This window comes from Procambarus clarkii, chromosome 5, assembly GCF_040958095.1.
Source record: "Procambarus clarkii isolate CNS0578487 chromosome 5, FALCON_Pclarkii_2.0, whole genome shotgun sequence".
Taxonomy (NCBI): Eukaryota; Metazoa; Arthropoda; class Malacostraca; order Decapoda; family Cambaridae; genus Procambarus; species Procambarus clarkii.
The window spans coordinates 18,133,954-18,149,634 of record NC_091154.1 but is presented as its reverse complement, the minus strand read 5'-3'; the positions used below and the strand labels follow the sequence as shown (position 1 = coordinate 18,149,634).

Sequence of the window (15,681 nt, the reverse complement as noted above, 5' to 3'; positions counted from 1 at the left end):
TGGTGGTAGTAAAGAGCAGTGCCACCACCTCTCTGAAGTTGACGACAGTTGTGAATTGCTGAGTAGTTAGGCATGTTAAAGAGTTGAGTAGTATCCTCTTTCAACCATGTTTCAGTAAGTATAATAAAAGAGAATTTGTTGCCAATAGTTTCAATCAAGGCACTAACATCATCGAAGTGTTTACCTAGGGATCTAACGTTCAAATTGATTACAGAGACATTGTGATTATGAGTTAATACATTGTTTACATCATGAGCTGCAAAATATCTGCAATTTAGATCATTAAAGTGATTATTGTCATAGATAGTGGATAAGAGGTTAAGTTCTGGGTCTATACTTGACTTAAAGCAAGGGCAAGAGGCCCGTAACACAGCAACGAGCCCGACGCGTCGGAATTTACCCAAACCATAAAGGCAAAGCTCAGTAAACACCCGAAGGAGACCAAGAAAATATCTAGGCAACAGAAAGAAAGTTAACCAACCCAATGAAAAAACCCCAGAGAAGGGGGGAGAAAAGTAGCCTGAATAAACAAGCAAGAAGCAAGAGGCCCGCAACACCGATAGCAAGGCGAGCAGCAGACCTTACAGACGTAGTAGCAACAAGCGTAGTTGAACGACAGAGGAACCGGGGGAAGAACATAACTAACAGCGAGAGCTAGGCGTAAACGAGAATAAATGAAAGGAACCCAACAACTGCAGGGCCAGAAGCGTAAAGCTAGAGGCGAGTGCCCACAACTGCACCTCGCACATCCTGGCTGCCTTGAAAAACAACGGCGAAGGAAAGTGGACTACTAACTGTAGACACTGCCAAGGAAATAAACAAAAGATGGCAGAAACAAAATAACGTAAGGCAAATATAACATTTCACCCTACAGTAAAAATTGTTTATAACAAACATAAAGGATGCACGACACAAATGAACCAATTAAGTAACAGGGATTAAATAGTGGTAGGCGAATGGGACATTTCGCCCTATAATAAATAGATAACAAATTTAATGACAAACATAAAATGATGCACAGCACAAATGTTACCAAATAAGTAAGAGGTATTAAATTGTGGTAGGCTAAATGGAACATTTAATAAATAAATAAATAAATATGTTTATTCAGGTAAGGTACATACATACAAGTGATGTTACATTAATGGATTGATATATAGATAGAGCTAGTACATACAATGCCTAAAGCCACTATTACGCAATGCGTTTCGGGCAAGAAAAACATTAATATCTAGAACTTAATACTAATTGAGCATAAAGAATAAAAAGTGTTGAAAACAAATACAAATAAAGATAAAAAAAAGGGGAACATGACTGAAAAAGCAGCACAAATACAATAGGTTGACAAACAGTGTTGATTAAAAAAAAAAAAAAAAGTAATAATAATAAAATAAAATAACAGACATGGGTTGACAATAAAGGAGTGAGGTAGATTACAGGGAATTTATTAGGTAGTGTTTAGTTTTTATCTTAAACTGGTTGAGAGAGGTACAGTCTTTAACATGGTTGGGAAGGTCATTCCACATTCTGGGTCCCTTGATTTGTAGAGCATTTCTAGTTTGATTAAGACGTACTCTAGGAATATCAAAACTGTATTTATTCCTGGTGTGGTGCTCATGGGTTCTGTTACAACCTTCTATGAAGCTTTTGAGGTCAGGATTGGCATTACAGTTCAGCGTTTTATATATGTATAATACACAGGAGAGAATGTGCAGTGACTTAATATCTAACATATTCAGAGATTTGAGTAAGGGTACCGAGTGCTGTCTGGGGCCAGAGTTGGATATTGTCCTAATAGCAGCTTTGTGTTGGGTAATGAGAGGACGTAAATGATTTTGGGTAGTAGAACCCCAAGCACAAATACCATAGTTGAGGTATGGATAGATGAGGGAGTAATAGAGAGTAACCAGGGCAGGGCGGAGTACATAATATCTGATCTTAGAAAGAATGCCCACAGTTTTTGAAACTTTTTTTGATATATTTAGAATGTGACCCTGGAAATTCAGCTTGTGGTCGATGAGAACGCCAAGGAATTTGCCATCTAATTTGTTACAAATTTGGGTATTGTTTATTTTGAGATTTATCTGATTAGAGGATTTATTGCCAAACAGAATATAAAACGTTTTGTCAATGTTAAGGGTGAGTTTGTTGGCAGTTAGCCAAAGATGGACTTTCTCTAGCTCAGTATTTACTGTGGCATTTAGAGCAAGGGGGTCAGGACTGGAGTAAATGAAGGTTGTGTCGTCAGCAAATAGAATTGGTTTGAGGTGTTGGGAGGCATTTGGAAGGTCATTAATGTAGATGAGAAAGAGGAGAGGGCCAAGTATGCTGCCCTGAGGAACACCAATGTTGATGGGTAGGGTGGGAGAAATTGTATTATTCACAGAAACATACTGGAGCCTGTCAGTAAGATAAGATTTGAGGTATTGCAGGGAGTGTCCTCTGACTCCATAATGATGTAATTTAAGAAGAAGGTTTTGATGGTTGACAGTGTCAAAAGCCTTACGCAGGTCCACAAATAACCCAACAGGAAACTCCTTTTTATCAAGAGCTGCGTGAATTAAGTTAATTATACTAATAAGTGCATCGTTAGTACTTTTTTTGGGTCTGAAGCCATATTGACAAGAGCTAAGTATATTGTGTTTGGCTAGAAAAGAGTAAAGCTGCTTGTAGATTAGCTTTTCGAATATTTTTGACAAGTTAGGCAGGATTGATATAGGTCTGTAGTTGTTAACATCTGTGAGATCACCACATTTGTAGACAGGGGTTACCCTTGCTTTTTTTAGAATGTCAGGAAAGGTTTGGAGTTCAAGTGACTTGTTGAAGAGCAATGCAATAGCAGGGGCTAGAGATCTGGAGGCTTTTTTGTAAATTAAAGTTGGTATCTCCTCGAGGGCACTAGACTTGGTTTTAAGGGAAAGGATTATTTCAATGACATCAGTGGAACTAGTAGGCTTTAGGTACAGAGACTGTGGATAGTTACCTGTAAGATAGTCCTTAACATCAGTACAGGAAGATGGAATATCATTTGCAAGGGATGAACCAATGGAAGAGAAGAACCTATTGAACTCAATAGCAGAATCAGAGGCTGAAAGCTGACCAACGTTATTGGAAAGGAGTGTTGGTTTGTTATTTAAAATCTTCTTTGATCCCAATATTTGTGAAATTGTGCTCCAAGTTTTTTTAATGTTGCTCTTTATTTGGGTAAATTTATCTTCATAGTATTTAGTTTTGGCTCGTCTAATTATTTTAGATAGCAATAACGAGTAATTCTTTGAGAATTCTTTGGAGACTGTTCCTAGCCTATACTTCTTCTCAAGGTCGTGTTTTTTGTTAATGGATTTAAGTATTCCCTTTGTAAGCCAAGGATTGTTAAGTCTTTTGCTTGTGACTTGTTTTGTAAGCATAGGACAGTGGGTGTTATAAAGGCTAAGAGTTGTTTGTAGTTGTATTTCGCCCTAGAGTAAATAAAACCATTTTTATATTAAGAAAACGGAGGAGAAGCATAACATAAATATAACCATATAAGTAACGTGAATAAACTGCAAGAACTAAGCATAAACTACTGTGACTACCGATGAAACTAGGCAAAAGTGCAGGGCCAGGAAACGGGAAGCTAAAAGGGGGGGGCCCGCGAATACTGCAAATAGCCCAGCCTGTCTGACTTTACTTAATAATTTACTTAGGAACTCTGCAAATAGCACATCCTGGCTGACTTTACTTAATAATCTTAGTAACTCTGCAAATAGCACATCCTGGCTGACTTTACTTAATAATTTACTTAGGAACTCTGCAAATAGCACATCCTGGCTGACTTTACTTAATAATTTACTTAGTAGCTGCAAATAGCACATCCTGGCTGACTTTACTTAATAATTTACTTAGTAGCTGCAAATAGCACATCCTGGCTGACTTTACTTAATAGTTTACTTAGTAACTCTGCAAATAGCACATCCTGGCTGACTTTACTTAATAATTTACTTAGGAACTCTGCAAATAGCACATCCTGGCTGACTTTACTTAATAATTTACTTAGTAACTCTGCAAATAGCACATCCTGGCTGACTTTACTTAATAATTTACTTAGGAACTCTGCAAATAGCACATCCTGGCTGACTTTACTTAATAATTTACTTAGTAACTCTGCAAATAGCACATCCTGGCTGACTTTACTTAATAATTTACTTAGGAACTCTGCAAATAGCACATCCTGGCTGACTTTACTTAGTAATTTACTTAGTAACTCTGCAAATAGCACATCCTGGCTGACTTTACTTAATGACGTAAGGCAAGGAAAAATGAGAAACGTACTGAACACAGCAACGCAAAATTAAACATGCGACATGAGCAAAGCATCAACTGTCGGAGTAAATTAAGGTAGGCTGTTTGGGAAAAAGAATCCGTGGTAATCTGAAAGCAGGAGGCATGTTAGTGCTGAAATGTGGAACATAATTAAGAGTAAGGGCTAGGCATGTCGCGAGATGTTTGCAAGTACAAAATAAGAAACCTTCCATATAAAATGTGTGAAAATCTTAATTTACATTGTCTTAGGAAGGCAAAGAACGGGTTATCATTAAATATACGACGTTCCCGACGACGCTTCGACGCCGCCATCTGCTGGAGGGTACCGTGCCCCAGGCAACGTGGGGGCCCCCCCCTGTCCAGGGCACCTGAATAGGGGCAAGGCATGGCACGTGATATCTGCAAGTACAAAATAAGGGTATACAATCGGCGTGCATATATAACCATTTTTACATTAAGAGAACGGAGGTGAAGCATAACATAAATATAACCAAATAAGTAACGTGAATAAACTGCAAGAGCCAAGCGTAAATACTGTAACCACTGAGGAAACGTAAATACCAAGCGTAAATACCAAGATATTCCATCTTCCTGTACTGATGTTAAGGACTATCTTACAGGTAACTATCCACAGTCTCTGTACCTAAAGCCTACTAGTTCCACTGATGTCAATGAAATAATCCTTTCCCTTAAAACCAAGTCTAGTGCCCTCGAGGAGATACCAACTTTAATTTACAAAAAAGCCTCCAGATCTCTAGCCCCTGCTATTGCATTGCTCTTCAACAAGTCACTTGAACTCCAAACCTTTCCTGACATTCTAAAAAAAGCAAGAGTAACCCCTGTCTACAAATGTGGTGATCTCACTGATGTTAACAACTATAGACCTATATCAATCCTGCCTAACTTGTCAAAAATATTCGAAAAGCTAATCTACAAGCAGCTTTACTCTTTTCTAGCCAAACACAATATACTTAGCTCTTGTCAATATGGCTTCAGACCCAAAAAAAGCACTAACGATGCACTTATTAGTATGATTAACGTAATTCACGCAGCTCTTGATAAAAAGGAGTTTCCTGTTGGGTTATTTGTGGACCTGCGTAAGGCTTTTGACACTGTCAACCATCAAAACCTTCTTCTTAAATTACATCATTATGGAGTCAGAGGACACTCCCTGCAATACCTCAAATCTTATCTTACTGACAGGCTCCAGTATGTTTCTGTGAATAATACAATTTCTCCCACCCTACCCATCAACATTGGTGTTCCTCAGGGCAGCATACTTGGCCCTCTCCTCTTTCTCATCTACATTAATGACCTTCCAAATGCCTCCCAACACCTCAAACCAATTCTATTTGCTGACGACACAACCTTCATTTACTCCAGTCCTGACCCCCTTGCTCTAAATGCCACAGTAAATACTGAGCTAGAGAAAGTCCATCTTTGGCTAACTGCCAACAAACTCACCCTTAACATTGACAAAACGTTTTATATTCTGTTTGGCAATAAATCCTCTAATCAGATAAATCTCAAAATAAACAATACCCAAATTTGTAACAAATTAGATGGCAAATTCCTTGGCGTTCTCATCGACCACAAGCTGAATTTCCAGGGTCACATTCTAAATATATCAAAAAAAGTTTCAAAAACTGTTGGCATTCTTTCTAAGATCAGATATTATGTACCCCGCCCTGCTCTGGTTACTCTCTATTACTCCCTCATCTATCCATACCTCAACTATGGTATTTGTGCTTGGGGTTCTACTACCCAAAATCATTTACGTCCTCTCATTACCCAACACAAAGCTGCTATTAGGACAATAACCAACTCTGGCCCCAGACATCACTCGGTACCCTTACTCAAATCTCTGAATATGTTAGATATTAAGTCACTGCACATTCTCTCTTGTGTATTATACATATATAAAACGCTGAACTGTAATGCCAATCCTGACCTCAAAAGCTTCATTGAAGGTTGTAACAGAACCCATGAGCACCACACCAGGAATAAATACAGTTTTGATATTCCTAGAGTACGACTTAATCAAACTAGAAATGCTCTACAAATCAAGGGACCCAGAATGTGGAATGACCTTCCCAACCATGTTAAAGACTGTACCTCTCTCAACCAGTTTAAGATAAAAACTAAACAATACCTAATAAATTCCCTGTAACCCACCTCACTCCTTTATTGTCAACCCATGTCTGTTATTTTATTTTATTATTATTATATTTTTTTTTAATCAACACTGTTTGTCAACCTATTGTATTTGTGCTGCTTTTTCAGTCATGTTCCCCCTTTTTTTATCTTTATTTGTATTTGTTTTCAACACTTTTTATTCTTTATGCTCAATTAGTATTAAGTTCTAGATATTAATGTTTTTCTTGCCCGAAACGCATTGCGTAATAGTGGCTTTAGGCATTGTATGTACTAGCTCTATCTATATATCAATCCATTAATGTAACATCACTTGTATGTATGTACCTTACCTGAATAAACATATTTATTTATTTATTTAAACTAGGCCAAAATGCAGGGCCAGGGAACGTAAAGCAAAATAAGGGCCCGCGAATACTGCAAATAGCACCTCCTGGCTGACTTTACTTAATAAATTACTTATAACTCTGCAAATAGGACATCCTGGCTGACTTTACTTAATGACGTAAGACAAGGAAAAGTGAACAAACACACTGTAGCACAGCGAACGCAAAAATTGAACATGCGACATGCGCGAGGCAACGAATGAAGGAGTACATTAAGTTAGGCTGTTGGCAAAAGGAATCCGTGGTGACCTGAAAGCAGAGGCATGTCAGTGCTGAAATGTAGAACATAATTATGAATAAGGGCAAGGCATGTCGCGAGATGTCTGCAAGTACAAAATAAGAAACCTTCCATATAAAGTGTGTGAAAATCTTAATTTACATTGTCTTAGAAAGGCAAAGAATGGGATATCATTAAATATACGACGTTCCCGACGACGCTTCGACGCCGCCATCTGCTGGGGGGTACCGTGCCCCAGGCAACATGGGGGCCACCCCCCTGTCCAGGGCACTGCCCCTGGAACTGTACGCCGAGGACTTAACGAACACCGAGGGAGACGAGTCATCCTGGATTGCCGGCGGCAACGCCGAATCCAGGGCCTGTGGTGCATACCGTTAGACGTAAACCTGCAGACGTCGTCGTGCTGATCTCGGGTCCGTGCTTACAACGCCAGCGTCTCCCTCCGACGGTGAAGAACAACCGACGACACAAGGCGGACGAACGCTGAACTTGCAACGTAGGAGGAATCCCTGCTACAACGGACGGGCAGGGCGCTTAAGACAAACACACCGGGCTACACCGGTCAGGCGGGAACGCCTGGGAACCAACCTGCCGGTCGGCACCGGCCGGACGGAGGACATGGAGTAACGGTCCTGGCTACCCCCCAGGCAAGCAGGACACGTGCCTGAGGGCCTGGGCGACGGAAAGCTTTAAATAACACACCGGGCTACACCGGCCAGACGAACGTCTGGGTACCACATGCCGGTCTTACACCAGGCAGACGGACGTCTGGGGACAACTTGATCGGCGACAACTCCGGGGAAGACGTACCTGGGGACTCCGGGACTCCAAAGGGGCCTGGGACTAACTCCCCGGGCAACACGGCCGGGCGAGACGTCCGAGGGCGACGTGCCTAGCTGAGAACACACCACACACTCCAAGGACCCCGTGGCCTACCAACCACGCGCTGCCACACGGCATGCTCAGGGCCTAGTCGAAAGGGAGGGGGGGGGGGTTTCCGCACACAGGCGCGCCCGTACGGGCGCAAGACAGCCCGAGCCCCGACGTGGGAAAGCCGTGGCGCAAAGCCACGTGGATTAGCACCCAAATAAGGGAACAGGAAGGGCAGAACACAGCCCAGCCGTGCGCTCCGCGGAGCGCCGTGCCACGTGGCAGCACGACCAGGCGTGTGCCCCATAGCAGGCCCGGGCGAAGGGCCGGAACCTGGCCACGAGTCGTCGCCAGAGCGACGCTTGTCCGCACAGGGAGACCCGACCCCTGGGGACAGCCCAGGGAAACCGGCAGACCGGCAACAGGGAACACCCGAGGGAAACAGGAAAGTCGCAGAAGCACGCCCTGCCGGCCAGGCACGTGACTCCCCGGCAAGGCATGGGCCCCAAGGCGGGGCCCGCCAGAGGGCCGCCCACGCCTGGCCACGTGTCGCCGCCGCCAAGAACAAGCGCCCCGGGCGTAGGACCAAACCTGGCCACAAGCCGTCGCCGACGGCGACACATGTCCTCGGACAAGGGGAAAACCTGGCCCCCTGGGCCGGCCCAGGGAACCCGGCGGGCCGGCAGCGGGGAGCCCGAAGGAAAGGCGGGAAAGACGCCGACGCACGCCCAAACGACCAGACACGTGGTCGATGGCGGCGAGGCATGGGCCCCAAGGCAGAGCACGAAGGGCGTAGGGCCCTTCACGCCTGGCCACGTGGCGACGCCGGCAAGGGCACGCCTGGCCGCCGACGGGGCCCCGGGCAGGGCGCGCGCCTGGGCACGCCACGCTGCGGGGCCCCCTGGACACGTACGGGCGCGGCTGGACGGTGCCCCACCTGAAAGGAGACCGAACGCAGGCCCCTAGGGACGCGGCCCGGCGCACGCCGACCCTAAGCCAGCCACGCGACCTGCACGGCACAGGGGCACCAGACACGGGGCCAAGAAGGGCACCCCAGCTCTCCCGGGAACTAGCAGCAGAGAGCCCAAAGGACTAACTAAGTCGGCACACACGTACCGCGAGGGGATGGCGCTTGGCACACGCCGCACTGGGGAGGTCCTGACTAGAATTGAACAGAAAACCTCACCTTGGGGTTAAAAGTGTAGGGCAGGAGGCCCCTGCCGGAACGGTCTGGGGTGTCGAGGGCCCCATGATGTCCGTGAGAGAGAGGCCAGGTACCGAGGCAGCTGGCGTGATGTCCATCTCGTGCGAAGTCGGGCGGCCGGGGAGTGGTTGCGAGGGCAGCGGCGGGGGCAGGCGGAGTGAGGGCAGAGCCCCTCTGTGCCCCCGTATTTATACGCGCCCCAGACTGCCCGCGCAACGCCGCGGGACGCGCTGCGCAAATGTTTCTTTCTCCCCCATCAGAAACATCCCCGCTTGCGATCAAGCAGTGGCCATTTAATTTAACCTCATCTATCATTAGGTTAGGGGCCCTTACCTCCAACTGCTATTCCTTCCCCTGCGCTCTGCCCGCTTGGCGCACAACGTCGGCTTCTTCTGTTCCCCTTTTTCGCAGCCACGACAAGCCGGAACTCCCCCCCCCCCCCTCCTCACCCTACTGCGGCGAGGAAGAGAACGCGAGCCGGATATTCCTCTTATCACCATTACAACGCACGCAGCGGTGCCGGGTTGCAGCCGCCCAGGGCCTACGTTAATACTATTATCTTCCCTTATTTGCTGGGCTATATGGTAGTATTAATATTATTCCGTATCGTTACTGTCATTCCAGTATTATTTTATTAAAAATATAAATTGTTATTATGGTTTGGCGTTGCTTTCTTAATTTCTTCCATTCTGCGGCACTTGCCGTCATCGGTTATTTACGATATTACATTGTATTCTTACATTGTACGATTATTTACGACATTGTATTCTTATTATTATCCTTATTACAGTTACTGAATGGCAGCTCCCTGCCGTCGATTTCACTTTGCTCTTGTTCTAAAGATGTTGCCGAAGTTCACGGCGTACTAGCTGCGGCTTGCAGACGCTCATTGACAACACAAGACTACACTCAGCGGCCACTTAAGGCAGACTCCTTGGCTTCTATCCAGCCCTATCACCCGTCTGGAGGCAGAGATGGGATGGAGACCAAGGGTAATGTTCCCCGCTCACATTCTACATCCGCTTAGGACACAAGCATGTTATAGATTTGGCTTTAAGAATTGGTTCTTATACCATTTTATTGTTTATGTATATATTGCTTTGTTGTATATACCCGTTCTTGGTATATGTATTGTTTATATTCAAGATTTATAGTGTTTCGTATTATCCCTGTTTATAGTTGCTTTGTGCTTCTTTGCTGTTCTCCTACTGGCTTTCTCCCACCTTTGCTCTTAGCAAAGGTACTTCCCCCTTCCGTTTGCTGGAAGATTCTTAGAATGGTTAGCCCCCTTCATTGCTACAGTATAATTATTCGGAAAACTCTTTATTCATCCAGGATTGTTAATTAAGGAATCTCTTAATTCCTGTGCCGGGCTCCCTCCCCCCGTTTTTCGTCTCCGTATTGATTCAGCTAGGGTTTCCCTCTCGTCTGTGCCCTTGCCTGTCACGATAACACTGAATGCCGCTTCTGCCCACCCTTACTGCCTTATATCTTTCAGCCCGGGGGAGGTGATCTACGCGACAAAAAATCGACGCACGCTCCGACTGGACCAGGTATTGCTTACATGGTCAGGAATCAACACTCTTCAGATCCTACAAGCGCAGTGCAGGACGCACGCATACCCTAGCCCAGCGAGCGCCCCCCGGCAAGTTCTACCCGGCCCGTGCCCAGTGAACAGGCAACACTTCTTCAGGGCGATTAATTCGCGCCGCCCTCGCAGAGCTAGGCTCGCCTTCAGCCGTCCACGCCCTCTTACCTTTAGAATTGACAGGGCCACTCGGCTCTTTTGACGGGCTAGCCATCGGAGTTAACGGCGGGTCCAGCAACCAGCTGGAACACCCAGCTGACTACGTCCGGGACGTTGTTGCACTGCCACTCTGAGGCCTCCTTGCGTCCAGCGGGCCTCGCCCTTCGGGGGGGGGGGGAAGGGTCCGGCCAGCTGGCCTGCGGTGGGGGTGCAGCGCCGGTCCCCAAGTGTCCCGCTGTCCGCAGCTAATCCTTTGCCCAGTCTAGGTGCTAGTAAGAGTAAGGAACCCCTTCTCCTTAATCCTTCTCCCGCTGGCCCTCCCGGGATTGGGGGTGCTCCGCCGGAACCCCCAAAGTGATAAGCCTGCAGATAGCTAAGAAATATTCCCATGAATTGTAATTAGTCTAATTAAATTAATGCAACTTTCATTTACTACCTATGGATGTAGTTATTAATTGTAATTGATCTCTACTTTATCATTAAGGATTATTCATTATAATTATTCCTTAATACTTTATTGTTATGCACTAGTCAATAATTATTTATCATTCATCCTAATTAGCTATTTGATTCATTAAAAATAATTGCTTATCATTATACTATTTGTTATTATTATTATTTACTATATAATAATAATTTTATTATTTATTTATTTATTATTTATTAATTTATATAATAAATTAATTTATTATATATTAATTTATTATATATTAATTTATTATATATTTATTATTTACCATTATAAAATAAACAAGTCCCCAATCTGAGCACGTTTTCTTCCAACCTCAGAAAAATAAAATTAACTTTCGCAAACAGATGATCTGCTACCAGAAATTTTAGCCAAATATCCCCAGTTTGCTAACTGTAGGTAGTAACTAAGTGATTGTAACCTATCCACCGCTGCTCACTGGATAGGGGGCGGTGTGCAGGACAAACATATAAATTGTGACACTAGCTCTCCACATATGTCAGTTGCTTAATTTAGAACCTGTACTTGAGGTCGATCTCGAACCCATCGTTGATGTAACGACTTATATTGAATTTTGTAACTAGCTCATCAAGATTGTAACTTGCTTAGCTAAAGGAATTGTGGGGTTCTGTCCCTGAGCCCATTATGTGCCTCTGTAACCCTTTCCACTACCGCCCACAAGATGGGTATGTGGTGCATAATAAATGAACTAAACTAACTAACGCAAACAGAGTGGTAGACGGTTGGAACAAGTTAGGGGAGAATGTGGTGGAGGCCAAGACCGTCAGTAGTTTCAAAGCGTTATATGACAAAGAGTGCTGGAAAGACGGGACACCACGAGCGTAGCTCTCATCCTGTAACTACACTTAGGTAATTACACTTAGATAATTACAGTAATTACACTCTTGTAAAGCCACTAGTACGCGCAGCGTTTCGGGCAGGTCCTTAATCTAACAGATAATTTTAAGTAGATAAATTCTCAGAATTAATAAAATGATAACAAATACATTGCAAGAAAAAAAAATGAGATGAGAGATTAGTAAGTATATTAAAGCACATTGGTATATTAAAGCTCTGATTGATTACAATGACAGCTCGATTGGTAATTTAAACAAGATTAATAGACACCATACAGCAGATTGACAGTACATATAAGAAGACAGCAATGATCACAATGATAAAGATGTTCAGATTGGGTACATAAAGATTGGGAGATTGGGTAGCAATAGATACAGTACAATTTTAAAGCAAAAGGTAAAAAACTATGAAAATGAAATTAGGTACTTTTTAGTGAATATGTTAGATATTAAGTCACTGCACATCCTCTCATGTGTATTTTATATATATAAAACGTTGAACTGTAATGTCAATCCTGACCTTAAAAGCTTCCTAGAAGGTTGTAACAGATCCCATGAGCACCACACCAGATACAAATACCTATTTGATATTCCAAGAGTACGACTTAGTCAAACTAGAAATGTTCTACAAATCAAGAGACCCAGAATGTGGTATGACCTTCCCAATTATGTTAAAGACTGTACCTCTCTCAACCAGTTTAAGATAAAAACTAAGTGCTACCTAATTAACTCAATGGTGTTACTAGTGGCTGTACAAGAATGTAACAACTCTTGTATATATCTCAATGTAACCTTACCTTACCCCTAAATGTCAACCCATGTCTACTATTTTAAACAATGCTGTTTGTTGACCAAATTGTATTTTTGCTTTTTTTCTGCCATGTTCCCCCCCCCCCCCTTTTTCATTTTTTTTCTCAACACAATTTATACTCTAATCTCAATTAGTATTAAGTTTTAGTCTTAGTTTTTTTTTTTGAGATATATACAAGAGTTGTTACATTCTTGTACACTAGTACGCGTAGCGTTTCGGGCAAGTCCTTAATCCTATGGTCCCTGGAATACGATCCCCTGCCGCGAAGAATCGTTTTTTCATCCAAGTACACATTTTACTGTTGCGTTAAACAGAGGCTACAGTTAAGGAATTGCGCCCAGTAAATCCTCCCCGGCCAGGATACGAACCCATGACATAGCGCTCGCGGAACGCCAGGCGAGTGTCTTACCACTACACCACGGAGACTGCTTAGTGTTTTTCCTGCCCGAAACGCTTTGCGTAATAGTGGCTTTAGGCATTGTATGTACTAACTCTATCTATAAATCCATCAACTTTTGTATCTCACCTTGTATGTATGTACTTTACCTGAATAAATATTTGTATTTGTATTTGTTGTTGCATTAAAAATAATTCGAAGTTCCCCATAGTGACCTCTCTGTGTAGCTAAGCCAGTTATTGAGTCATACTTGTGGTCTGTGTGCATATGTTGTCTTTGTATATTCTACAGGCTGCGACAGTGCGACCTGTTGACATTTAACTAAATATAAATATAAATTAACTAAATATAAATATAATTGAGTGCGCATGGCAGCTGTCACCTGCTCCCCGACGGCCATCTTGATCCAGCCGACCTCAGTGTCAACAAACACGGCCAATCAGTCTCGCCCTCTTCTCTTACGGAGACGTGAATGGGCACTCTAAGTCGTGTTCACGCACACTGCACGCAACGTAAGTAAGAAGGAGAAAACTTGTCACACTCCGTGAGCGCCGTGCTGCATCAAGACGCTGAGTTGCGCCGATAAGAGATGCGAGATGAGAGCGGCGTCGCGTCCTGGGGTGAGCTCTCATCTTCCTTGCTCTGGCCGTGGAAGGTTTGGGTATATTATTGGACGGTATACAGTTTTGCCAGTAGGTAAATGATACACCGGGGTCCTTGGCAGGTGTTGGTTGCTGTTGCTCGTGGCATCGCAGATGTAGATGCAGGTGTTGGTGTCCACTGCTGGCATCTGAGGTGTTGATACAGGTGTTGGGGGTTACTGCTACCAGTATCTAAGGAAGTGCTGATGCAGGTGTTGGAGCTGGGAGTTTCCAGCATCTTTGGTGTTGATGCAGGTGTTTGAGGCGGTTGCTTCCAGTGTCTGAAGTGGTGTTGATGCAGATGTTTGAGGCAGCTGCTTTCAGTGTCTGAAGTGTGTTGACGCAGGTGTTAGGGGATCTGGGGCAGTGTTAATGTTCCGAACCTTAATGGAATCTGACCCATATATCAATCAGGTCAACCCATGTGTTGCGTTTCCAAAAGGGTCGCCCATGTTAGAATCGGTGAACGCCCTAGTAATATTGTTGAAAACATCTAAATAACTTATTAAACCAAAGGTCTTTTTATGTCAGAAGAACGGCAGAAACTGGATCTATATATGAAAACTCTTTCAGGACAAAATTTAAAGTAAAACTGAAGATATTTGTAGTTGTATAAAAGTTGCATTTTTCATCGGTCGTAGAGCTGGAAATCCGCAATATTCATCTCAGAACAATGCTTATTTCACTCAGAATCGTTAATAAACGTAAGAGTTTTATACGTCTCAAGAAAGATAGAAACATAATCTTCATTTTAAATGCATTACCATGGGCATATTTGTATTTAAAGCGAAGATACGTGTATTTTTATAATCGGCGAGCTCCGATCCCGCACAGATCGAGCAACGGAGTAACTCTCTCTCAGAACAATGCTTATTTCACGTAAATTCGTTAATAAACACAAATGTTTTATATGCCTTATGAAAGATAGAAATATAAGCTTCATTTTAACTACTTTACCATAGAAATATATAAAGTTCTAATGAAGATTCATGTGTTTTAATAATCACCGAGTTCTGACCCCGCACAAACTGATCGACAGAGCAACTCTCTCAGAACAATGCTTATTTCACGTAAATTCGTTAATAAACACATATGTTTTATGTCTTCAGAAAGATATAAATATAAGCTTCATTTTAAATACTTTACCATAGACATATATAAAGCTCAAGTGAAGATGCATACGGTTTTATAGTGGCATTCAGTGGCTTGTCGGTCATGGAGTGCAGAAGCCTACGCACTTGCCAATATAGTGTGTAATTAACAAAGATATGCTTATAAAGCCTAAAATATTATATGCCTTCAGAAAGACAGAGATATGCTCGTTAGTGTGAGTGCACCAAAAGAAATATATCTTGTTGGAGGACAAAGATATATCAATTCTAAAATAAGTTTCGACTCTCGCCCGGGCGAGAGATAGCGCGACTCTCGCCCCATCTATTGGAGATTCTGTTCACCTAATGACCCAAAGCTACTCAAAGCCTCCTAGCATTACTTAAATAATGAAGAAATATGGTATATTTATTCACTATAATAGTGGTGCTTAATGCAGAACACGAGAAAACATATATCTACTATGAAATAATATACTTTCATTATGAAATAAGT

At 43.2% G+C, this 15,681-nt stretch overlaps 1 non-coding gene across 1 annotated transcript in view; it reads left to right on the top strand.

Annotated features, from left to right (window-relative positions):
* Positions 1–13,809: 13,809 nt before the first annotated feature.
* Positions 13,810–15,681, top strand: part of LOC123763947 (uncharacterized) — a 60,202-nt gene continuing 58,330 nt past the window's right edge. The window contains exon 1 of the transcript XR_011231190.1: positions 13,810–13,947. This is a non-coding gene — a transcript (uncharacterized protein). The remainder of the gene's footprint in view (positions 13,948–15,681) is intronic.